The 26,766-nt window shown below is 39.0% G+C and overlaps 1 long non-coding RNA gene across 1 annotated transcript in view; it reads left to right on the top strand.

Moving 5' to 3' along the window:
* The window catches only part of LOC140529930 (uncharacterized), a 52,372-nt gene extending 28,352 nt beyond the window's left edge, over window positions 1-24,020 (top strand). The window contains exon 2 of the long non-coding RNA XR_011975739.1: window positions 961-24,020. This is a non-coding gene — a long non-coding RNA (uncharacterized lncRNA). The remainder of the gene's footprint in view (window positions 1-960) is intronic.
* The last annotated feature ends 2,746 nt before the right edge of the window (window positions 24,021-26,766 follow it).

Below are 26,766 nucleotides of genomic sequence, written 5' to 3'. Positions count from 1 at the left end.
CCATTTGGCATTTAAAATTCTTCATAACTCAGCCCCTTCCCGACTTCCCAGTCTTCCACTTTACTCCCTTTCATGCACTTATCATCCAACAACATTGGTCTATTTCTGTCACTTGTATAGTCACTCCATCTCCCCCGTCTGTGTCATTGTACTTGCTCTTTCTCATGTCTGGGATGCCCTCCCTTCTCATTACACTTCTCGCTTTCCCTGGCTTCCTTCATGACTCAGCTCAAGTCCCACCCTCTGCCAAAGGCATTTCCTAGCCCTCCCTCACTACTCATGACTTCTCTAAGATGTCCTCTCGTCGACTTTGTATATATCCCAAATATACCAAGTTATTTGCATATTGTCTACTCCATTAGAATGTGAGTTCTTTGAGGATGAGGACTATACTTTTCTTTTTTTTTGTATTCTCAGTGGGTAGCATGCTTTCTGTCGCACAGTCAATGCTTAATAAATATTTGTTTACTGACTGACTCTAAATCTAGTAATGATCTTATTCTGTGATTCTATTGTCAATGGAAAGAACTAAGAAATAAGTTTATAGGGTCTCTTAAACCCTACAGTCCTGTACATTTGTCCTCAGTGTTCCTATTCAAATACCTGTGCATTCATTTTCTCTGCCTTTGCTGGAATCAGTATCTCTCGAGGCTGCCACATCTGGTTTAGGGACTCTGCCTACCGGCGGGTGCATACTGAATGCTACAGTCATAAACTGCTAAAAATTACCAACATTACTTATTCAGTATCGTCAGCTTCCCTGCCTCTGATGACCCCATATTATCACACTCTGAAATTAGAAACCCTGCATTTGCAATTTGACTGTGTTGGATCTGGGTCTTCACAACATGTAGTTTGCACAATAATAACACTTGGAGATCTTTCATTTTTCTACAGAAATTAATTGCCTAAACCACAATGATTTATAGTCATACTGAACATGATTATTAATTTTCCCAGTGATTATACCTGTGGGCGGCAACAAATCTACTCGTGATAGACCTGGCTTCGCAATTCTGCTAAAAAACTAAAATGTCCATAAGGTAATAACAACTAATTTTTACCTTAATCAACTTACACTTAAAAGAATTTAATATAGGGCACTTGTGCCTTGTGGGGAAACTTGCCTGAAATATAAGGTGCTGAGTTATTTATGAGAATAATTATATATTTGTTACTTTAGTTTGTACTGGGAAATCAGGATCTGAAATTAGACTGAGGTGCATTAAAAAATATAATGAACTCAATGGAATTGTGCATGCAAAGGAACTTTTGCACTAAGGTAAATATATAATAGGGAACAGCCCACATTGGTTATGAAAGAGGATCATTAAACCTTACTAAACTGCGCTGGCTGCTTTTTTTTTTTTCCTGTACCAGTGTCTGTAAATGCCGTCTTTGTTAACAAGAAAGTAAGGTGAATGATGCTAAGGAGGCAGATCTGATTCTTCCTCATTACTAAAATGAAAATTAATTTCTGTAGACTTTGCTCTTGCTGCCCAATGAGTACAGGTCTTGATCAGTCTCTAATAATACTGGCAAGAATGTTGAGAATGTCAGGCTCAGACTGGGTCTCTTAATCACTTCTCCTCCCTTCCTTCCCTGATGGTGGAGTGGTTGGTTCATTTATTCCAAGAGTCACACACCTATGCACCCCCTCTCTTGCCCTGCACTTGGGGGGGACAGGCTAGAAAGAAAAGAAGGCTGTGATTATTGGTTGATATGCAAAGCTTATATAATTCTGTATGTTCGCATCCCAGAAATATTTAAGTCTTTTTTTCCATGATTAGTGACATTATGCAGTTATGCAAATAATCTGTTATATCTAGGCACATTATGCGGTTATGTAAATGATCTATTGCATTTATATTTCCCACAGAGTTATGGGTAGGAAAGATGTTCTCCCACATCTCCCCACACCCTGGTTTTTAATAAGTTGTGGACCCTATTTGTATATTGCTGCTTCAGGTTTCCATGTTGATTTCCAGTCACCCTTTCCATCTTAGAGCTATAACCCTTTGTAACTTGATGGTCCACTCCCCACCTTACTCACCTTCATCAGTTCCCTCTACTCTCCAACCTGATACATCGTCCTCCTCTCTCCCCACCCCGACACACACATGCCAAAATCTTCCCTTTCACCAAGGAAGCCCAATGAGACTAGAGTTTTTTGTTGGTCTATTTTCTCACTTGCTTATTTCTTAAAGCACAGAGAGCGAGAGTTACTCAAATTGTTAAGCAGTACCTTTGGAAAGACCGAGAGCATTTAAAGAAAGAAAAATCAAGGTAGGTGAGTATCTTTAGAGGACCGGAATGATAATGAAGCCCGTGGAATTTGTTTTCAGTAATAATGTCTAATAGAAAGAACACTGGACCTTCAGGCCATAATCCCAGATCCTGAACTCTACAACTGAAGTTCTATCCCAGGCTCTTTAATTTAGGATTATTCCCTATTGGGGCTTCCATATTCCTATCTATAACACATTCAGTAGTATCTGCCCTTTCCTTTCTCTTAGCATTTTCTAACAGTTCAGTGGATATAAAAGTCCTTGCAGTTTTTAAAGACATTTATTTAAGATATTATGAAATGTTAAGCATTTAATAAATGTATTTGGGTGAATGAAGTTTTAATTTCAGTATTTTAACTGATGAATTAAATAAACACGCTTCATAAACTAACCTGTGAGGTACTCTGGGAAGCTGAGTTGTGATGGCTCATCTTATAGGTAGAGGAATGGAAAATCTTGCTGAGGGCTCTCAGGAAGGAAGGTTCTAACAATATGTATACTGTCTGTTAATAAAGATTATAGCAGCTAGTTTCTGTAGAGTTTTTCATTTATTTTTTTTAATAGCCAAGGACACACATAATTAGGCCTTTGGGTTATTTTTTTTTAATAGCCAACAAGGGACAAAGAGGGGAGGGCTGAATTTTAACGACAAGGAAAAAAATTGTACTTCCTGGGTCTGCTTCTACTACGAAAGAGCCTATTTTCCAACAGCATTTTTCCCAGCTTCTATGTCAAGAATCTACCGGGTTTGTGAAAATTAGAACATTTGGTTCTTCCCATTTAGGCCAGGGTGGAAAAAATGTAAAACTCTCAAGGTTCACCTTAAATCCAGAGCTCAGGCAGTGTTCTCATCTCTCCAGTGGCCCCTCGGTCCATCTGCTACTTCTCCTTCTTAATAGTTTCCGTCTATATCTTTGCAATTTTTTCTTTATCAAAGCCTCAAATGTGGTCATAGATCATGAGTTTAAGGGAAATCTAGAAGTCTAGTTCAACCCCTATATTTCACAGATGAGGCAATGGAAACCCAGAAGGCTAAGTGATTTTGTCAAGGTTATAGAAATGGTAAGTGGTAGAGGTAAGATTTTAACCCAATTGTCCTCACTCCAGATCTGACACACATTCTGTGGTAGTGGACTACCTCTCCAGGGGTTATTAGGCTTAGTGGATTTTCCCATGACCACTATCTGACAGCAGAATTTCTTGGGGAAAGGGGGATTCCTTTTTATGAACTTTGCAAAGACAAGCATTCTAATATACAGTGAACAAGAACAACACAAGAAATCGATGTAAATTTATGCACTTCTGTACTGTCTGTTAAGTTTAGAGTAGTATAGTGTGGAGCTAACCTGGAAGTCTGATACTTAGGGTCTGTATGATGCTGGGCAAGAGGCTTGACCACTAAGTGCCCCAGGCAACTCTCAAGTGAAACAGAAGGTGCTCAATTGCATTTAATGTGGCTTTGCTGGCCTCTTTTCTAACTTCTATGTACTTTCTTCTGCCTTGCTTTGATGTTTCACTGATGTTTTCCTTCCTTCTTTTTTTTCCTTTTCTTTCTTTTTTCGTTTTCTCTTTCTTTTTCTCTTATTTCTTTCTTCCTTTCCTTCCTTTCTCTTCCTTATTCCTTTTTTTAATTTCTTTATTTTTTCCTTTCTTCCTTTTCTTTTCTTTCTTCTTTTCCTTTCTTTTTCTTCCTTCCTTCCTTCCTTCTTTCTTTCTCTAGCTCTTCATCCCTTCTTTCCTTCCTCCCTTTTTTCCTTTTCTCTATTCTTTTTCTTTCTTGTAGGACTATCACTACCTACACACTTCCTTCTTCTATAAAAGTATAGTTGGGATCATAAATTTTCAATAATAAAAAGTTAAAAACAAAAACATATACTCAAAAATAATCAGTATAAATAGAGTTAAACAAAAGCAAATCCACAAGTTATCCCTCTATTAAAGTCTGTCTCATTCTGTACCTTCAGTACATCACCTCTATGCCACAAGGCAGGGGAAATTTTTCATCATCAGATGAAATCATGAATTCTGTCTCATTCATTGACCAGAGTACAAGGTCTTTCAAAGTTGTTTTCCTTTACATTACTATGGGCACTGAGCAAGTGGTTCTGTGAGAGGAATTTCTACTACCAGTGAACACTGGCATTGATCAAATCCTCCAGGGTTTGAACCAAGAATTCCCACCATATTTCTTCCCCAGTCATTTTATCCCAAGGGGCTCCACTCTTCACTCCAAGTGTGCTGACCACCCAAACGCTGAGCCAAATCACCAGTTTGTCCGAATCCATCCAGTTGAAGTTATCAAGTCTAGAGATTTAAATCTAGAGTCATCATATTCTTTTTAAGGATAAAGAAATCCAGCTGATCCACAAGAATTTATGAAAGATGATGCTGTGCTTAAATGACTGGAAAGGAAGAGAAAATGACAGCTTGCAAGCTAAGAATTCCACACAGGAGGAAGTGCTAAGGTCCAATAGTCCAAGTATAACTGGCAGAGTTTGAGTTAATGGATTTCAAGTCTTGTACTCAAATTGTAGCCCAAACAACCTGATGATAGGCAATTGTTTTCCTAAACAGTCCATGTAAACACCTTTTATTTCCCATGGTCAAGCTATTACAATGAAAAAATATGAGAACAAGGGATACCCCCTACATTTCTGGACCAGTTTCTAAAAGGGAGAAAAAAATCCAGTGGAAAAAAAAGTAAACGTAGAGGAGTAAAAACTAGCCGACAAAAAGAAGAGCTGAGAAGGCAGTGAGAGGGAACGTGGATGAAAGAATCAGAGAGGACATATTGCAGTTGAAATGAGGGAAAAAGAAAGATCCACTGAGAAATAGCAAGGAGAAACAAGAACAAAATATAAAAGGTGGAAGCAGAAAGTAGAAAGACAAAAGAAGGGGGCTTTGAAGAAAAAAAATGAAGGTACTGAGGAATAATATTTAAAATGATAAAATGACCCTGGGGGGAAAAAGAAGAAAAAAGGAGGAAATAAAGAAATAGTAAATGAAAAAAAAACTAGGTTAAAAAGTGAGCCACAGATGCAAAAATAAGAGGAGATAGCCAGAGAGTTTTAGGAGTAGAGGAAGATTGTTAGAAAGAAAGAAAAAAAAGAAAAACAAAACCAAGTAGAAATGGAATAATAGTTAAATAGTGAATAGAAGACAGGCAGAAATGAAAAGTTAGAAAAATATTGATTTCTTTTTGTTCACCATTATCATTACATTTGTCTTTTTAACTTTTTATTGTTGCAAATTGATGGTTCCAACAACACCAACATTGCATGCTGTACATCATCCTCTGGGTGATATTGCATATATAAATCTGGTAGGGTATTGGATGGAAATACACCCAAAAGGAAAAGCAGGCTTAGAAGTCAAAGATGAACTCCAGCTCAACAGCACGTACAAAAAGTCAGCTATTCCAAATTACAAAGCTTTTGCTTACTAGTGGTAACCAAAGATCAAGTCGGCATTCCTTCTGGGTTTTCCATCTTGCCAAACAACATTAAGGACCCATGTTTGTCTTCCTGTTTATTTGGAGAAAATTCACTTTTTAATATGGTAAGATGAGTTGGGGGGGAGGAGTTACATAACAACAGGGTTAAAGGAGTTGAATGTTTTTGGTTAAAGTTAAACAATGGTGGCGGCGGCCCAAACTTGTCAACAATGTATGCTAATTATCATCAGATTACAGGATCATGTATTTGGAGATAGAAAGGATTTTTCCAGGCCATCAAGTCCAATGTTCTTGTTTTACACAAGAGGATGCTGAGATCCAGACTAGGGATGCGACCTGTTCAAGCTCACATGAGGTAGTAGGCGATACCAATTCCTCTGCCTCCTCCACTGTGCCGTAAACAAGGCTAGAATGAAAACAAATTTGAAAATCAGAGCTAGGAAGCATATGGTTTCTCAAAGTTTTAATGGACCTCAGTGTTTAATAGGACCTCTGTCATAGCCTGACAGGAATCTTCTCTGTAAATTCCCTGAATAGAGACCTTCCCACTCCTGCTGACCTTCAGTGAAGGGATGGTTGATGCATGCTTTGGCAGTTCATTCCATTTTGAGACAGTATGGGTGACTAGAAAGCTTCTCCTGATAGCCAACTGAAATCCCTATAACTTCTACCCATAGCTGAAGATTCTACCTTTGGAGACCAAGCTGAAAAGATCTCATCCCACTTTTATAGGGTAGCCCCTCCAAAGCTGAAGACTGCTATTATGCCCCAGGGACTCCCAAAGTCTTCTGTTCTCCATTCCCCTCACCAGACTGACTGCATCCTTCATAAAATGTGGTAGCCACAAGTGTTTGCAATACTTTGGATTGGATCAGAGCAACAGAGGAAAATGGGATAATCATCTATCTCTTAGACACTGTCTAAGATTAAGCTACCTTTTTTCTTGGCTAACATAAGATGAATTCACAAGTTCACAGAGTTTAGAGTCAAGGGGCCCTCTTTGGCCATCTAGTTCAACCCAGACCCCATGATAAGTACTCACCCTTAAATTCTTCCAGGTAAAGGGAACCCACCATCACCTAAGGCAGACCACTTCTCCTTTAATTTTAAATTCCTGATGCCAAACCTACATTTGTCCCTTTGTAACTTTGACCCAAGTCTCCAAGTTCTGTCTTCTGGAACCAAACAAAGCAAATCTAATATGTCTTCCATATGACAAATACACATATACCACCAACCCCTGAGCCTTAGGATCCTGTGTTTAGAGCTAGAAAAAGATTTAGGATCCATCCTATTCAATTCCTTATTTTGTAGATGAGGCAATTGAGACCCAGGGCAGTAGAGTGACTTGCCTAAAGTCACACAGATCATAAGCATCAGAGGTAAGATTTAAACCCAGGTTCTCTGGCTCTAAAGGCAGTATTTTGTCCACTGCACCAAGTTCCTTTCCTCTTCTCCAGCTAAGTGACTCTAGTTTTCCCAACCTTGTAGCTTGACTCTTTTGTGTTATAGGATGTTTGCGCATAAACTTTGTCTACTGGATGAGAACATATGTCTCTGGAGGGCAAAGACTATGTCTTTCATGGATACTTTCCAATCCCAACACCTAGTTTAATGCCCTGTGGATACTAGATGCAGAACTGATGTTTGCTTAATTGCGTTGACAATGTCGATGACAACTTAGTCAATATTCATATTATTCTGCTTACAGCTTTCTTCTCTTTTCATAGATATTGTCCTCCATTATCTGAGGAGGAATCCCTTCTCTGGCTTACATACCACCATCGTCCCCTTCAGGAAATTTTTTTCCCCTCTTTTGTTTAGGGGAGTTAAGAGGAGTTAAGACTTCTTCCCTCTCTTTGGGAATAAATCTTATTTTAGTTAAGAACAGGATTGAGGAATCAAAGAGGGAGAGGGAAAAGAAAAGGGAGAGAGAAAGACAAAAGAGGATGGAGAGAGAGAGAGAGACAGAGACAGAGACAGAGACAGAGAGAGAGATAAACAAAGAGAGAGACAGAGACAGAGACAGAAAGAGAAGAAAATGACCATTTCCCAGGTCTTGCCTGGTCAGGATGAAGTTTGCTGCCTCCAAGAATAGGAGGACGTCTTGTGTAGAGCAGGCTCCTTGCCAGATTTAGTCTTGGTCTCATGGGTCTGAGATTTACTGTTTTTAATCTCTTTTCTGATGGGCATTCTAAATACCTGGTCTAGGCAGTGTTTAATTTCAGCACAGCAAGCATTAGTGTATCCATAAATGGGAGTAAGCAGCTTGTTCTCTTCTCTGATGGAATACTGAAAACATGGATAGTTTGGCTCCTACTCTCAATTCTCATGCTTCTTTTATCTAGTACGATATTGGCCAGGCTCCTGTCCATTCTCCCGGAGTGGTCCCTTGGCTTTCCTATTTCACCTGAAATTCCCTTAACTCTATTTCTCTGAGAAAAGAGAGCCCCTCAGAGGCAGAGGACATTATGGGAACTAGGTAACCCATTGAGAGAGAAGTGTTTAAAGCTGTTTCTCCATCATAAGAAAATGGCCACTTGGTTGGGCATTATCAATGCTTTCGAGAAAAAATTGTCTGTGGGCTCCCCTTCCTCATTATTGCTGTTGCAGTGGGGGTATCAACAATTTCTCTTCATGTGGAAGAGGCTTCTTTCAGGAAAATCGTGATGACATAAAATAGAAATGCTTTAAAGAGACATTGGAGCATGAATAGACATTCTGCAACTGGTTCGGGTTGATTGATCACATGGTGAGTGGGAGGCTCTTTGATTGGCTGTAAAGGCATTCTAAAGGTCTGAGTCACCTTCTGCCATCTGTCTTGTCTTGCTCCTTTCAGCTACTCTTTTCATAGTTGGACTCCTTGGCTCCCAGCGTCTGGTGAAAGAAAATGCTCTAAGGCCATGTTGCCTCAAGAAATAAGTCTTTAACTTTGGTATCTTCACTTGGTCTTTTTCTTCTGGATGAAGGAGTGAAGTCTCCAACTTTTTGAGTTCAAAAGAGGTCTGGAGGGTGCCTAATTATCCCAGAGTCCCAGAATCTGGGTTTTGCAATCAATATAATAGCAACAGTGCCCTGAGGAGCAAGGAGTACCTTTGGAAAGTAACTCTCTTTAACAGAAATGCGAATCATGCTATGGGAGATATGGTTCCTAGTGAAGAATGTCCTTGAATAATACTTCTCCAACTCCTTTTAAATTATCAGATCACCAATGCACTTATAATACTGTGAATTATCACTATCTGTTTTGGTATCTTATAGAATTACTAGACCATTGAATTATTTGAATTACTAAAAACTCAGAATTGTTTAAGTATTATATATCTTCTAGTGTCCCACACAGTGTTTTGTCTAGCTTATTTTATGGCAGTTTTTTCAATCTATCCTATGTCTCACAATCACATCTCATAACTTTGAGAAACAAGATGGCAGCTCTTAGAGCCAAGTTGTGGGATCCCATGAAAATGTTGTCCTATCCATGAGTCTACAAGGTACTGGTTTAATAGTGACTAAGAGGACCTGAGAGAGACAGAGAAGCAGGCCTGGATTGGAGTTGGGGCTGGTGTATGGCCTAAACTGTGAGCCAAGAGAGTAATCAGAGTCTCATGTGAAGTCACATCAAGTCAAGTCACTACCACCAAATCCAGTAGACAAAATGGGATTCATGAAAGACTCAGATACAGTAGCTAGGTGGGATGAAGGATGAGTATGGAGTCAGACAGGTAAGAACTATGGCAGAAATAGCACCAAATTTATGAATCACAGTCTATCTCTCACAATGTCACTACCCCAAGAGGGCATATTTTCATTTATGGTAAAGGAGCCATAACCTGTGGTCAATCGATCAAGAAGCATTTATGAAGCATCTCTTCAAAGTACTGTGGATAGAAAGACAAAGAATAAAACAATCCCTACTTACAAGAAGGCTGCAACCTAATTGAGGAGATAATGTGTGTGTGTGTGTGTGTGTGTGTGTGTGCATTCAGAATACATATGTAGAAAATAAAAACAAGGTTATTAAATACAAGGCAGTTAGGGAGAAAAGGTGTTAGCTCTGGGGGGAGTTCAAGAAAGATTTCTTGTAGTAAGTATTGTGTCTTAAAGAAAGAGAAAGATTCCATGACTCACAAGGAAAGGATTATATTCCAGGTAGGGGTTGGCTGGTACAAACACATAGAAACAAGAGATGAAATACTTTGTATGAGGCCATTTTGACTGGACTGTTGAGTGTAGGAAGTTAAGTAATATACAATGAAATTGGAAACATAGGTTAGGGCCAAGTCACGAAGGGTTTAATCACTAAGTAGAGGAATTTATATATGATCCTAGGTCTAGAAGCAATAGGGAGCCACTGGAGTTTATTTAGTGGGAATCTGAGAGTGACATGGTCACCTGCACATTAGGAAAACCACTTTGACAACTGTGTAGAGAAAAGACTGGAATGAGGACAGGCTTCAGGTAGGGAGACCTATTAGGAGGCCATTACAATAGTCCAGGTGAGAGGAGATGTAGGCCTGAATGGAGGTGGTGGCTGTGTGGATAGAGAGAAGGAATCAGTTTTCAAGAGCTATTGTGGAAAAATGGAAAGCTTTGGCAACAAATTGGGTATGAGGTAGAATGAGGAGTTGAAGATGACTCCATTATCCTGGTGCCATGAAACTATGTCTTACTCAGAGATAATATTGGGCCACAAAATGTCCAGTAGATAATTGAATATCACATCTTTCCTCAGCTCTATACTTGGTATTACAAGAATTACAAAAGAATATAGCCCCTGTCTTTAAGTGGCTTATAATCTCTTTTAGTATATATGACATAAAATGAATATTAGTAACACTTATGGGAGAATCATTATTTCTCCTACCATTTTAACAACACTGAAGATCTCTCCAGAACCCAACTGGGAATCACAAATACATCTACACTTGAGGCAGCTAGTTGACACAGGGGATAGAGCACTGAACCCAGAATCAGGAAATCCTGAGTTCAAATCCATCCTCAGATACTTCCTAGAAAGGTCTTCAACCTCTATATGTCTCTGTTTCCTCAACTCTAAAATAATAACACCTACTTCCCAAGGTAGCTGTGAGGATTGAAACTGCTTATCTCAGTACGTGGCATACAAGAGATAATTAATAATGTTTCCCCATTTACATCCACATGTTCTGGGAATTCATATGGCCATTATTTTGGCTGCACAAGGAATCTTCTGGTTCTTCACACAATCAATTACAGGATTCCTCAATATCTTTGTAAGTTCTTTCAGCCCATCACATAGAATCTGTTATAAAATTTCATGAGGGCCGAAGCTGTCAATAAATAATGTTTTATTTTTTATTGGGCCTGGAATGAAACTGCCGCCCAACACTAAGGTCATAGAGGTTTTGTTGGAAATCCTAGAAAAAGAGTGCACTTCTCTGTGGTGTGAGTGGTGAACTCAGAAAGCTGTCTTGGAGCCGGATGGCTTATTTATTTGTTTCTTTTTGCTAAGGGGGTCATCTCTTAAAACTGGACATATTTGCAAGCCAGTGTTCAGCCCAACAAAGATTTCCTGGCTATGAAAATATTTAGAGGAACCCACTAGCCACTGAACTTGTTAGTTGGAAATGAATGCTTATTGATTCCAAATATTGATCTCATACTTTAGATTAAAAACAATACTTCTCAAAAGCATGCTCAAAACGTTTTAAGGACCAAAGTGAAACTCTGTCTTGGAGCGGTTCCTAGCTGATTGATTGATCACAACTGATCCCACTGCCCTGGATCATAACTCATTATGGCACTACGTACCTGAGCTCCAGAGTTTGTCTCATTGAACTGTGTACTAGGTATGAATGACGGACACTCAGTTGAGGGTTGTTGTGGAGTTTTTTGAGATTCGCCCTTCAATCCATTTCACACAGCTAGTGTACAGTAAAAATGAGGCTTGCTGAAAAGTCCTCAGTAGAAACGGAGCAATTACAATATTAGTGGTCTCCAGTGATTCATTCACCTGATGAGGAGAAATTTTGTTTTGGGTAGATGCACACGAGCTGTATTCAAACTGATCACCTTTGGGGAAGATTCTGTATGTGGGAATGAACTGTATTTTATTTTTCTCTTTTACAGAAGCTGTTATCTAAAGAACAGACTTAACAAACATGCCAAACATTGACTAGGATAGGAGAGACTGAGTGACCCAGGTGTCAGGAAGTCTGGGTTCAAATCCTGCCTCAAACATTGGTTGTGTGACCCTGGGCAAACACTAAAACACTCAGTGTATTGCTTTCTTCATCTGTAAGATAAGAAGGTTAAGGGTAACAGAAGGGAGGAGGAAGGAAAGCAAGGGGAGAGAGGAGGGGAAGGGATCACTGTAAATAATCTCATACATATTATAATTATTATTATCTATATCTTATAGGTTGAGGCTCCTAGTAGTTAAGTGATAATAATGTCTAACATTTCTGTAGTACCACCAATGTGCCAAGCACTATTCTAAGTGCTTTACAAATATAATTTCATTTGAACTTCACAAAAATCCTGAGAGTGAAGTGCTATTATCTTCATTGTACAGTTGACAAAACCAAGGAAAACAAAGGTTAAATGACTTGCCAGGGTGGCACAACTCGTGTCTGAAGTCAAATTCGAACTCAGGTCTTCCATCTTTCTTTCTCCAGGCCCATTATTACCAGACGCCTTCTGTAGCTTTTAGGTTTTCTTCCAGATCTAAATACGTGATACTATAAAGTATCTTTGTTATGGCGCTTGTTGAGAAGCATCAGAATCCCATCTCTAATGGACAGTCAGGAAGTCCTGGGCTCAAATTCTGGTTCTGACACTTATTAGCTGTGTGACCCTGGGCGTGTCACTTAAACTTCGTTTGCCTCAGTTTCCTTATCTACAAAATAGGGAAACTAAAAACATATCTCTCAGGGTTGTGATAACATGCAGCCCTTTTCAAATTTTAATATGTTACATGTGTTTGATACTTTGTTTTCAAATTAGACCTCTGACTTCATTGCTACAGAACGTACCAGGGAGGAAACACTTATCTATGAAAACAGATTATACCCACTGAGCAACTGATAGTCTCAGAGAGCTGGTAAGGGCAAAGCCATCAGATTCAAAATTGAAACAAGGCCACTAATCTGTACATAAAGATGCCCACAGCCTTAACGTTGAATTGGCCTTAAAATGTCAGATTGTCCATGTTTAATTGTATTTTGATTTATTTTACTAAGTATTTTGCACTTGGGAGGAATGACTGTATTTGATCTCCCACCCTACCTAGCATTTAGCACAGTGCCTGGCACATTGTAGGTACTTAATAAATGTATATTGATTGATTGTTGATTGATTGTCTCCTGGCTTAGGGAACTGAGAGATGCTGGCTTGCCCAGATTCACACAGCTAGGATATGTCAAAGGGTAGACTTCAGCCCAGTTCCTCCTGACTCCAAAAGCAGCTTTCGATCTACTACACCATGCTATCTTTCTTGGCAGTGTGATTTATTTTTGTAATTGTTGTTGTTGTTGACAATAATAATAATAATACCAAAAAGAAACATGATAGAACAAGGTTTGAAGCCAGGGGGGCTCAAGTTCAAATCCAACTTTTGACCTATATTGGCTACACAACTCTGGGCAAATCATTTAATCTCTCAGTTCTTTAGGCTTTGTTGGGTACTTGGCATGCACTACTCCAGAAATCAATATACTTAGAAGATGGAACCTCTGTTTCCTTAGTCATTTCATCTTTCATGTACCACGTACCACACAGAGAAATGCAAACTTTTAGTGGTAAAGGAAACTCCTTCATCTGGGAGTTCTCTGTACCAAGGAAATCTCAGGTCCAGTTCCTACTGTAGTAGGAAGGGGAGGAGAATGAGGAAAAGAAGATAGAATAGTTGGAATTTTATGAAGACCAAGCACCATAGTCTCAACGTTCCATCTCCTTCCGGGGTTCTTAACTATTGAGTGTCACAGACCTCTTTTGTAGCCTAGTGAAGAAGCCAACCGAATCCTTCGCTGAACTGCAATTGTTTTTGTTTCTAAATTCATTATTGAAGGAAATTACAAATTTCAGCTAGAGGTTTGTGAAAAGAAAGATATATACATACATATATACATATACATACACACACTCACATATATATGTGTGTGTGTATGTGTATTTTACTCTTCCAAGTTCATGGACCCCAGGTTAGGAAGCCTTGTTCTTCTTGTACTGTAGGCAAAACCTCCTTGTTATAATACTATGATTCCTGCTAGGGTTTCAGTATTCCCATCTGTCTCCTAATGTCTTCTAGCATTCTAGTAGAGACGATCCTGGGAAAGGAAGACATAATAAAATAGTTAAGATCTCAGCTGGTCACTAACATAAGGGTAAGATGTAAGAAGGCAGAGAAAAGGAACCTCTATTAGGAGAGATGGGAACAGACAGAAGGTATGATTGACCTACGAGGTCACATACATGCAGAAAACTGGTCATTCAAGGCTCCAGAGGCAAGCAGAAATGTGACCACAGAAAGTCCTGAATGACAGGCCAAGGAGGCAATCCAAATCCCCTTCAGTTGTGCCAGACAGGTCTACACAATGGAAGAAGTGGGATTTCTACTCATTCATTCCCCCGGATTATATGTTGTAGGAATGGAGAGTTAAATTCAACTAAATCATCTATCAACCCTAATCATGGACACTAAGGACCTGACAAAATCTATAGATATCCAAAATTCATGTGTGTGTGTGTGTGTGTGTGTGTGTGTGTGTGTGTGTGTGTTCATCCTTTGTTGCCGAAGAAAACCATGTCATCAGAGAAATAATGACATGACTTGTACTTGACTTCGTTTTAGCTCAACAGAACAAGTTCTTAACAAATCCCTTCCCTGGAATCCAAGACAACTTGAAGAATCTGGCATAATTCCTTAGAAGGGAAGAAAAAAAAGGAGAAAAATTCCACAAATTTAAACCTTCTCTCACCTGATTTCCATTTAGCACTCAGATAATGAGGGGAGTAAGGGTAGGCAGTGAGGGGGGAAAACAGAAAGAATTTCACGAAAACATATTTCTCTCAAAATTGATAATGGCGAATCCCATCATCTGACCTATCTTTGGCTCACCATTATTTCTGCCATCATTGTAATTAGATCAGATATTTACGTTTGTAAATGATTAGATCACAGACCACACAAATAGCATGCTTAAAAACAATAGGGCCTTTTCTTTATCAGATTGTGGGATGTCGTTTCATGCCCTTGCTGGCTCAATGATACATTGTTTATGTAGAACGGATACATAGTTTCCTAGTTTCCCTGTGCTATATCAGCCTAAATCTATTTCACACAGTAGTTCATCATTAGAGCTTATTACCGCATTACCATTGTTAACAAGGAATAATAAGGCATATACCTTAGTCTTTCTTAGCTATAATAAGTCTTATGGAACAAGAGCACCTCAAAGGCCCCTAGCTTCTGAAAAATGATTAAATTTCGTTCAGATCACAGCATGCAACCCACTTCTGGGCATAGTATCAAAGCCAACTCCATAGGTGCCATCCAAGGCAATGTGTACAGCTCCTGCCTCAGGTTTTAGACAAGACTAGTTTGCATGCAAGATATTGCTAGAGCAGATTGCCTTTCACCAAAATCCTATGCATTTTGGCACTTGGAGAATATCTTAGATGGCATTAACTGTAAAACATTTCCTTGTACATAATGATGGTTTTATTTTGCACGCATGCATGGGGAGAAGTTTTAAGATAAAAAACTCGGGAAGTAAGACAATCTTTGGACAAAGAGAGGGAAAAAAATCTATTGTTAACAATTAAAGTTGGTTGGGTTTTTTTTTTTTTAAATCCTGACAACCTTTTCAGAACTTAGAGGGGGAAAAAATCCACATGGTTATTTTAATAATTGCTCCCCCAAATTACACTGTTACAGGAACGTATGGGAAATACAAGTTACAATGATTGCAAAACACCTGGAGAATTAGAGGCATTGTTTCCACGGTATATTTCTGTAGTAATAAGACAAGCCTTGTCAATAACTGATAAAAATAAATGTAGAGAGACCTGGAGCTCATTCTAATAAGGAGAAACCTTTCCATGGGCCTGTAAAAGGCTGTGGCCTCCAGCACATTTTCCCATCACCAAAGCAGTCTCTCAAGTCATGAATGTGTTAATTGATATGCTTGTATAAATTTTAGTAAAGCCATAATATTTTTGCATGGCAACTATTAAAAATATTTTTTTTTCTCTTAATTTCACCAGGGAGGCTGAGACTGAATTTTTCCCTCTTGCAGGAGGGAATAATTTAGATTTTCTTCCATCCCTGTCAGAAGTTGAACAGACGAACAAAACAGATTCTTCAGAGACAATTTTACACAGAGTTACATCCATCCAATTCAATTATAAATTAAATTGACTAACGAACCATAGCTCATTATGGGAATCAATTACTCAGAACTGTCTTTGGACCAAAAATGTGGAAAATAAAAAATAATGGTCATACTTCAATATACCAGATTGTCGGCGTTTGAAAGCTCTGTTTTTCTCTAGCTTGGCATAGTCCAACGCCAAAAAGAAATGATAATCATTTGTTTTACTGCTTGTAGAGATGTTCCCATTTTATGAAGACTAGTTAATTCTTGAGTTTTAATCTCTTTGGGACCAGCACCTTAGGCTGTTCCAAGATGACAGGCCAGCCCTGGAGATATACCATCACATGGGGATCATTCAGATCAACTTATGTAAATGTGTTATTAAAAGGAGCCTCGTTTTCTTGCCCCTAGTGATACCCAAACAATGGCAGTGGAAAATCCCAGGAGGTCACATTGAAGGAGTTTTATTAATAAAATCATTCTCATGACACAGTGCTATGGTTGGGGATGATTCTCCAGAGTATTAGCAGATCTGAGGTTGAGAGAAAGGAAACCTGAGGATAATCCAGTGGTCTTCTTAGTTAAAGGTGGTGGTAAAGAAAGAGTGTTTAAACATTCCCTTCCTCTGCAGTCATTCTCCTGTTGATGTTTACAGCCCAGAAACGGGTTATTTGCTGCAAATATGAAATGGCAGGACACCTAGGTGGTATTTATCTAAGTGGACCTGAGTCAGGGAAACCTGAGTTCAAATCCGACCTCAAATACTTACTAGCTGTGTGACCCTGGATAAGTCATTTAATCCTGTTTGCCTCAGTTCCTCGTCTGTAAAATGAGCTGCAGAAGGAAAAGACAAACAACTCCCCTTTCTTTGCCAAGAAAACCCCAAATGGGGTCACAAAGAGTCAAACATAGCTGAAAAATGACTAAAGATAACAACATGAGTTGACAAAATGCCCCATTGAATTTGTGACTTTATCCATGTGGATAAATCTCCCCCACAATGACAAGTAATACCCATCCCATGTGACACTTAGATGTCCCATCCCACTGTTTCATCAGTAGGGGTCCACCCAATGTTCTGAGGGCCTTCCCCATGTTCTCTTGATTTTGCCTGGATGCCATTGAAGCACATGAGCAGGCCATCGATTGACTGTCCCTTGCAGTCCACTGGTCATCCCTCCCTTTTGCTATAGAATCATCCCATGATATATTTTTATCTTTTGGACCTACATTTTTCCAATGACATTCTTTACACTGGGAGCAGGCATGGGCATGCCCAGATAGGATGTACCACATCATGAGGCTTTCTGACAAAGGCATCCTATTCAGACTTAGTTATTGTAGAATAATAATAATTATAATAGTTAACATTTACATAAGATTTTAAGGTTTGCAGATCATTTTACCCATGCTACCTCACTTAGTCATAGCAACAATCCTGGGAGGAAGTACTATTATTATCCCCATTTTATAGATAAGGAAACTGAGGAAAAAGGGGGTTATGTAATTTGCTCAGAATTACATAGTTAACAAGTGTCTGAGACTAGATTTGAACTTCCAGTCCAAAACTCTTTCCACTGAGCTTCTGCCTAAGATCCCTTCCATATCTGATTCTGTAACCCAAAAAGGAATAAAACCAATCCTCTCTGTCTCAGTTTCCTCATCTGCAAAATAAGGGGGCTGAGCCTGATGACCTCTAAGATCCCTTCTAGTTCTACATCTATGACGCTATGACTTCCAATAGTCATGAAGCAGCTAGGACACTCAAATCACTAAATTATGCAGAGACTTCTTCAGGGAATAAAACCATCCAGATGTCCTTCAGTTTTCCCTCTGGGAAGAAACTCCCCATCAACTAGTACTTAGAGAATGGAAAGGGAAACAAAGACTTCTAGCTCAAATGGTCACCTAAGGAACATCAAGTTACCAAAAAAAAAAGGTAAGTATTTGCATATATGTATATATATTTTAAAATATATGTGTGTATGGGCATATGTAACATATTCAGTCCTTTCAGTGAAACTGAAGATAATATGTTTTTCTCTAAGGGAAAACTGGGACAGGTCCATAAAGACAAGTTAAGCCTAATATGTTTGGTATTCACTTTATTTGGAAATCATATATATAGATAGATATAGATACATATGTGTATGTTTGTATATATACATATACATGTATGTATGTTTATATAATAATATGTATTATATAAAATAAATGGGGGAGAGGAGAGAGTGTATTTCAGGCGCTGGAGAAAGTCAGTGCAAAGGCATAGAAATTGGCTATAACATGATATAAGTCTAGAAAATACTGTATCTATTTCCTCCAAGTTTGAACCCTGCATGGATTTCAGATTGAAGCGATTTGCAGAGTTACTTAAAAAGCTATCAGAGAGGGGATTCTGCGTGTCTAGGAGAATTCCTGTGGGACAAACATTATGCCAAGTCCTTCTACCCTGACTCCATTCCAATACCATTCCAGGCCTGTTGTCGTTCCCAAATGAGGCTAGGAACTCAAGAATTATAGTCACTTATAAGGCTGTAACATCGCAGCATGGTGCGCTTAAGAATTGGCATTCTCTTTCCATCTTCAAACCCTACAAGTTGAAAATCAGATTCAATACTTCTGATAACTTTTTTCGGAATTTTAACTTTGTTTTTTAAGGGTTTCAGATGTTGATTAATCATGCATTACATGCGTAGAGTGGCATCTTGTAGATTTGTCAGTGTTATAAGAAGGAAATACCTTTCTCTGTGATCACTGGGGGTGGTAGTGAGATGGAGGAGGGGTAACACCTTATTGCAGTAATATGCAAAGAATTTCAGTCTAAGCAGTCCAAATGAGCCTTGCATCACATCACTGTAGTTCTTGGCAAAGCCTTCTGCTGCTTTAATTTTAACCAATTAGAAGAGGCAATCTCCTTTAGTTCAGAAGTATATTAAAAGGTATCACATTCAAAGGCTGGACATGCACTCAATTAATTACTGGTGTCCCGCTAAAGGTCTACCATTAGCTATTGCCATGACAACCTTTGGTAGGCCTCAGCCCACCTGTTGCAAGCTAGAAACAGCATTAGACAGTTGGTTCCTGCACTAGGCCTCCCTCTGGCCTGTGGGGAATTCGTACTAATTAGAATTAGTTGTCCTTCTGTAGTCCAGCTCCTGACACAAATGGCTTTCTGTAGCTTTTTGTTCCACTTGAGGTCACAGACAAAATAGCCCGTGCTATGTTTGAAATGAAGCAAGGCAATAGAAAAGGTTTTTATGTAATTGGTTAATAGAGTTTAGCATTTTAACGAATATCTTCAATGTGGGTTTCCTGCATGGAAACTTATTTGCTTTCTTCTCCTCTTAGCCGGTAATTATTTAGGATCACATGCGATATCATTTTAATATAGTTTGTTCAGGTATCATTAAACCACTGTCAGGCTTGGCTGCCTGTCGAACAAAATAAGTGACCTTTAAACATGATCAGTGCAAGCAGATTGGTGATGGGGGTGATGTGCAGAAGGACAGACAGCAATAGAGATATAGAAAGAGACTTTTACACTTCCCAAAAGGAAAACTTGCCTGAATCCTAGATCAGATGAAAAGAGAAGGGTGATGTAGCAGAGGGGGCAGTCAACAAAGAAGATTATTGGAATTCCTCAGCTGATCAAACCACAGGAAGACTGTGGCCCACAGACCCTGTGAATCTGAGCTTCTTCTAATAGCAGGACAAACAAACTGGGGTATGATAGGAAAGGAGCTTGCTAAAGATTTTTGGACATAATTGATATTAAACAATTCTTTAAGTTGACTTCTGAGTCTTTAGATCAGGGGTTCTTAATATGAGAGTTTCAAAGTAATAATAACTGCCATGTATGTTGTTCAGTCACGGCCAACTATTCATGACTCCATTTGGGTTTTCTTCACGAAGATGCTGGAGCGTTTTGTCATTTCGCATATGAAGAAACTGAGACAAACAGGATTAAGTGATTTGCCCAGGGTCATACAGTTAGTAAGTATCTGAGTCTGGATTTGAACTCAGGTCCTCCTGAGTTTAGGACTGGTTCCCTATCCACTGGTTCCCTATCCACTGTACTACCCAGCTGCCCTACTACTATAGTATATTAAAGTTTCTAAAGCACTTTACCTGTGTTATCTCATTTGATATGTCATTTTTAAATATTTTTATAACCTTATTTCAATATAATTGGTTTCCATTGCAATCCTGTGCACTTTATTTTAGGCATTTAAAAAACATCCTGAGAAAGCGCCCATAAACTTCACCAGACTGACAAGGTTCATAATGCAAAAATAAAAAAAAAATGGTTAAGAATCATTATTTTAGAGATAAGATGATAGATTTAAAGTTGGAAATGACCTCAAAGGCCATTCCACAGAACCCTGTCTGTCCTGCATCTGAGGAAACTGAGATGCAAGGAAGCTTAGAGACTTGCCCAAGGTCACATGGAGGGTTCTCTGACCACAGGACTAGTAGTCTCACTGCTCTGTAATTCACTGAATGAGGAGGTACCTGCTTTATACATCACCTCCTACTAAATCAAGATACAAGCTTTCATCATTGGGGCAACAGAGGGTGAGAAGCAAAGTATCCAAGGTCTTCGATGAATAGATTCAGAACCATTTTAGTTATTTTTGGAAATGGCAAAACTCCAAGGTACATAGGAAGTGCTCTCGCCTAAAGAATTCCAGTTAATATTTTCACAGGGCTGGCAGATTGGAGTCTATAGGGCGCCTCGCTTTGTGTAGGGAAAAGAAACAAGATCTCATCTGGCCCCTTTCCACTTTGCTCTCGGCACCCAAGTCTCTCAGAATCTATGAGATATTTGTTCCCACTTATATAAAAAGCTAGGTAGCAAAGTAGATAGAATGCTGGACTTGGAGACAGAAAGAAGTCAATTCAAATTCCAGTGTAATTATTTTACTGAGTGACCCTGGGAAGGTCATTTAACTCTTTTCTGCCTCAATTTCCTCATCTGTAAAATGGGGATAATGACAGCACTTACTTCACAGGGTTTTCGTGAAAATCAAATTAAATAACATGTGAAATACCATACGTACCTTAAAGCCTTACATAAATGCTAGCTATTATTGCCATTTTCATCATTATCATGATGAATTCCTCTAGGCATAATTTAAGTTTCCTAGGTATCTAGGCTCATGAACATCTAAGATTTAAATATTGTCCTGAGTAAGAGTGGCCTCAGAGGGAGTGCAGTAGAACAGACAGAAAGCAGATCTAAATGTCAGAAGGACCTGGTTCAAGTCTCTCCTCCAACACATGCTGGCTGTGTGGGTCCTTGATAGTCTTCTTAGCCTCTCAAAAACCTAGGAATCTGTCTAAAACTATTGGTTGCTGTTCAGTCATTTCAGTTATGTCTGACTCATTGTGACCCCATTTGAAGTTTTCTTGACAAGGATACTGGAGTGGTTTACCATTTTCTTTTCCAGTTCATTTTACAGATGAGGAAACTGAGGCAAATACAATTAAGCAACTTGCCCAGGGTAACACAGATAGGAAGTGTCTGATTCCAGATCTGATAGAAAAGGTACTAATCTGTATTAATAGAGAAAGTTTCTTACTGAGAATTCCCTGAACCAATCCTAGCTCGTTAAAAAAAAAAAAGAGTGAGCCAATTAAAGGTCGGTATTCCAGGCAGATGGATTCTGATATATGTAAGTTGTTTTGAAAACCAATGTTTACTTTTTCATTAATAAGGAAATGTAAATAATTTTTGTTACTTTTTTTTAATAAGGTTCCAACCCACATCCCAAATTCATTCTCCAGCCTTCCATATCAAACTCATGTTCTTTGGCATGTGCCCAAGGCCAAGAACCAATATCTCCCTTCTTTTCACTGTCTCTGAATCTGAATTCTACAGCGATAAGAGGCACTTCAAAATGCCTAAAATAGACAGAATTGGGAATGTCTGAGCCAAGGTAGGACCTAGCTACACATAGATAAGCCAGAACTGCCTTGGTGATGGTATTAAACATGAAATATACAAATGTGAAATGTGCAAAAGAAGATCTCTAAAAAAAACAAAAAAGAAGGAAGCTTTTAAAGATACATTTTAATTGTGAAAATTAACTGCCTTTTTCAGAAATCTTTTTTTTTTTTTTTATCATTTTATCTGAGAATCAGTATGAAATAGTGGTTAGAAGATCAGTCTTAGGATCAGAAATCAGTCAGTCAACCAGGATTTGCTAAGTACCTACTATGTGCTAGACTGGATTTATTACAAATGAAACAATCTCTGTTCTCCAGGAGCAAAGGCATACCTATGTGCAAATTCATTAGGGGAAACAGGTTTAGATTCTGAGGATTTGGGTTCAAATTCTGCCTCTCAGAGTCATCATTTGTGTACCCATAGGCCAGGCATTGGTTCTCTATTTCCTTACCTATAAAATAAGGGAATTGGCCTAGATGACCCTTATGATTCCTTCCTTCTGTGAGTCCTAAGAACTATGTGACCTTGGGCACATGGCTTAATCTCTCCAAGACTCTAAGTTACAGATTGTTCTACAAAGGTAGAGGGAGTCTCCATACCTGAATTTCCCACATGAAAAGCTCCAATGAGGTGGTGGGGGTGGGGAGCAGAGAGCAATGGCTCTCAGAATAAGCAACAACAATGATGACAGAAAGGAAAGAAAGAAACCTTGAAAACTTCCCAAAAGGATTGTAAAATATTCCTTGTCTAGCAATGGACCTCACCACTCTTTTTGTGTACTGGGTGACTTAATATTCATTTGTTTATTTGATTTTTTTTTTCAGTTGCATCCTTTGCTAAAAACTACAGGGAAGAAGCATAATAAAGTCATCCATTAAAGCATTTAAAATAGATAACAGTAGTAATAATAACAGCACAAGTAAAACTTAGCCACGTAACACAGTATAAACAGCAGCGCCCCGCCAGCTGAATAGACCAGATTAAAAAGTTAATAAGCTTTTGCAAGATAGTGACAAGCAGCGCATTCCACAGAAACATCCCCCTCCACCGGCTCTCCAAAGCCTAATGGTTATTAGGGACACATCATTTGATCTTAAGTGTGTATAGGGAGAGAGTTGATCACTTAGCACTGAAACTCCATGGGGAAGGAACCTAGTCCTGTGTATCTATAGTATGTCTTTTCTGAGTGCTACTGATTCAGAGAAGAATCCACAGACATTCTGGTTTGTTTTCTATCATATGTCTGGTTATCATGGGAGAGTGTCAATACAGTTTGACATTCTACCCTTGTTTCTTCCTCTCTTGAGGTTCTAAGTGGGAAAAACATGACTGACTGACTATAGCTAAAAGAAACCACTGTAAATGCTGGTATAACCTCTTAATTACCTGTCTCTAGTTCTGGTATCACCCAATAATCAAGAGGAGCTAAGGTCTTAGTGGGGTTAATAATGGAGGCACAGGCAAAGCTGGGAGGGCAGGGAATTGGTCCTGAGAAGAGAGTAGGACCTCCATTTCCAGTCTATCTTGGTCCTTTCTAGACAGATGATTGCCTTGTTTGGGTCCCCTTGGCCTCATGGCAGAGATTCATAGTAACCTCAGTGGTTACCACATTTTGAGGAATATATGACTTCTCAATGGGCCACAGCTCTGGTTTAAGATTGGGAGAGGCCAAAACCCATGTGGTGTATTCCATTAGCCAAGAGTCACATTTGGGCCCTGCTTAAGTTAATGACTGTCTCTTCCCTTTAACTTCCTCTTTGTTTACAATATTCCAGGCCCTCAGAACAACCATATAGAGAGAATAAGATGAGAGAGAGGAGGTTCATAAAGACTGATAGTCAGTTCTAAGGTCTGGTATCTCACCTTATATTTAATCTTTTCAATATGACCTTTCTCATTTCTTTTTTTTTTTCTTAAGCCAAAGAGGCATTTTTCTGAAAAATCATGTTGCAAGAGGCCCCAAAGCAAATGCAAAAGAGAGAATAAAATCATTTGTCAAAATTGTGTGAATTTGTAATTCATAATAGACAACAGGCAATTTAAGGAAATAGTTTTCTGCTACTGACACCGCTGTCAAAATAAATGTAAGGAAGAAAATTATAGTAATTAACAAAATAGTTAATTACACTTTGTCATGAGATAAGGTTCAGTCTGATTTCTGATTAGGAGGAGATCAATACCAAATTCTTTCTTCTTCATAGCTGATTATTACTATAAGCTTAGGCTAAGGATACAGATCAGTTTCCCAACCATGGCCTTTCCTTGGGAAAACATTACATCAGCTTCAAGTTGCCTTCCTCTCCAAATCTGCAACTCCCTCCAGCTCTCACCAACGAAAAGTTTTATGTTTGATTTCACCATGCCAAACGCAAAGTTTTAGAGCGCTAAGTAAGACATATTTTTCTGATGAAAGCATTTGCTTCCCTGCTGGAAAAATAATGCTTTTCAAAGAATTTCGCATCTGGAGAACTCCTCGGTTCTGTTAGTCCCAGAACCCCATGACCCAGCAGCAAGTGAAATCCAACAGCCAAATGAACAAATAGAGAGAATATTCAAATACCTTTGGCCCGAATCTATTGCTTATGGCACCCCTTAGTCAACATGAAGCCAGCTGAGAAACTGGCATTCCTCAGGGATAATTATCTCAGAGGTGAGGAGATGCGTTAGCGTGTGTGTCTGTGCGTGCCCATTTGTCTGCTGTGGTACTTTTGGCATCCATTTAGCCTACACTGAAGGTCCAAAAACATTATAAATGGGCTGGGAGGAAACACATAGGCTTCATTTCTTTAGTAATTGAAGCAATTAGATAACCTCTCTCTTGGATGTTGATAGCGTTACTCATTAAGTTCCACTGTGCTTACAATCGTTTTCTGCCAACTGTAACCTTAAAAAAGAAGATCGATGTAAGGCTTTATAATGATGGAAGATTGCTTTGAGGGTGGGGAATACTGTTCCTTTGTACATTTCCCTTCTACACTAACCATATCAAGAGAGAATTTGTTTCCTCGGTAAGAAAAAAAAAAAAAACATTGTCTCCCTCTTTGCCAGAATGAAAGTGGCCAATACTTCCCTTCACAAGGACAGGGACCTCAGAGTTGAAGGTGGGGACAACTTAATTTTCATTTGTTGGAAAACAGGAATAGGAAAAAGAGGAGAATGGAGCAAGAAAATATTGGCTGAGTTTTTTTTCCCACTTCTAAGCATTCATTCACTATTTCTTTCTCCTCCTCCAGCATAGAAGCATTCCATCATCACCCATCTATCATTCTATCCTGTCTTTAGGCTCAGTAGTGGTCACTTCCAGGAGCTCAGGTCCTGGGACTGCCGTCTCAAGGAAGAATCATGTCCAGTCTGCTTGTTATTATCTCCCATGGAGTTTCCATTTCCATTTACAAGTAAAGTGATCAAGATAGTGATAATCCATCAACTCTGTCATTGTCCAGGTCCTCAGATGCTTTGGAATCCTCTTTTTCATGTTTTACAAGCAATCTTTTTTTTTCCCCAAGGAGTGATAAAATCAAGTAGATTTCTCGAGTTTGTTAACCAGTGATTTTTGAGAGCATGAACTAGTAATGTTCAGTGAGTGGATAGATTATAGTTTCTGAAGTCAAAGGGCTTGATGTGGTAAACTGACTCTGCCATTTACTCTTGGTATGACCTTGAGCAAGTCATTTCATCTCTCTATTTCTTAGTGTCAACATGAGGGAGTTAGACTAAATGACTGCTGAGGTCCGTTCCAGCTCTGATTGGATCTCTGATCCAGTGTGCTATATCTACTCCCAGCCATCTTGGGATCAAGTCAACCAGTCAATCAGCCATCAGTCAACAAGGACTTGAGAACCAGAAGATACTGAACCAGGCACAGTAAACCTCTTACATCTCTGTAACCCTGTTCCCTCGTCTCTTTGCTATCTAATCCACAGTGAAATCTTATCATTTCTCCATCTTCTATATGTCCCCTTCTCTCCACCCTTCTCACCCCAGTCTTAATTCAGGCACCTACAATCTTTTACCTGAACTACTTACAGTAGACTTCAAACTGGTTTCCTGCCTCAAGTCTCTCCCCATTGCAATCTGTCCTCCACTTCACTGCCAAAGTGATTTTTCTATAGCTTGGGCTTGATGATGTCACCCCTTCTCTTGCTCAGTTAGTTCCAATGGTTCCCTATTACCTCTAGGATCAAATGACCCCTTCCCCTTGTATTTAAAAGGTCTCCATAACATGGCCCATTCCTGTTTCTAGTCTACTTAGACCATAACCATCTCCATGTAGTCTAGGATCTAGTTACTCTGGCCTACTTATGCCTGCTTTCACAAGATAACCCAACTCCCATTTCTTTGTTATTCTACTGGTTGACCCCCATCCCTAGAATGCACTGCCTTCCTGGGAGTTTCCTTTGCTTCCTTCAAGATTTAGTTCAAATCTCACTTAATGCAGAAGCCTTTCTTACTTCTCCCATTTTCTTTCCCTTTCAGATTACCTTCTACTTACTATGCATAAATCTTAAATATTCCTAATTACTTGTATGTTATCTTCTCCATTACAATATAAACTCCTATTTTTTTTGTCTTCCTTTGTATCCTAAAGAACTTTGTAGAGTACCTGGTGCATAATAAGTGCCTAATAAATGCTTGTTGTCTGACTGACAACTCATTTCTCATGCCCCCTCCATGTGAATGATTTCCTAGGAATGAATGAATGAATTAGCATTTATT

This window comes from Notamacropus eugenii, chromosome 2 (assembly GCF_028372415.1).
Source record: "Notamacropus eugenii isolate mMacEug1 chromosome 2, mMacEug1.pri_v2, whole genome shotgun sequence".
In the NCBI taxonomy this organism is placed as follows: Eukaryota; Metazoa; Chordata; class Mammalia; order Diprotodontia; family Macropodidae; genus Notamacropus; species Notamacropus eugenii.
Note: the sequence above shows the minus strand (reverse complement) of the source record. Positions and strands in the feature narration are given on the sequence as shown.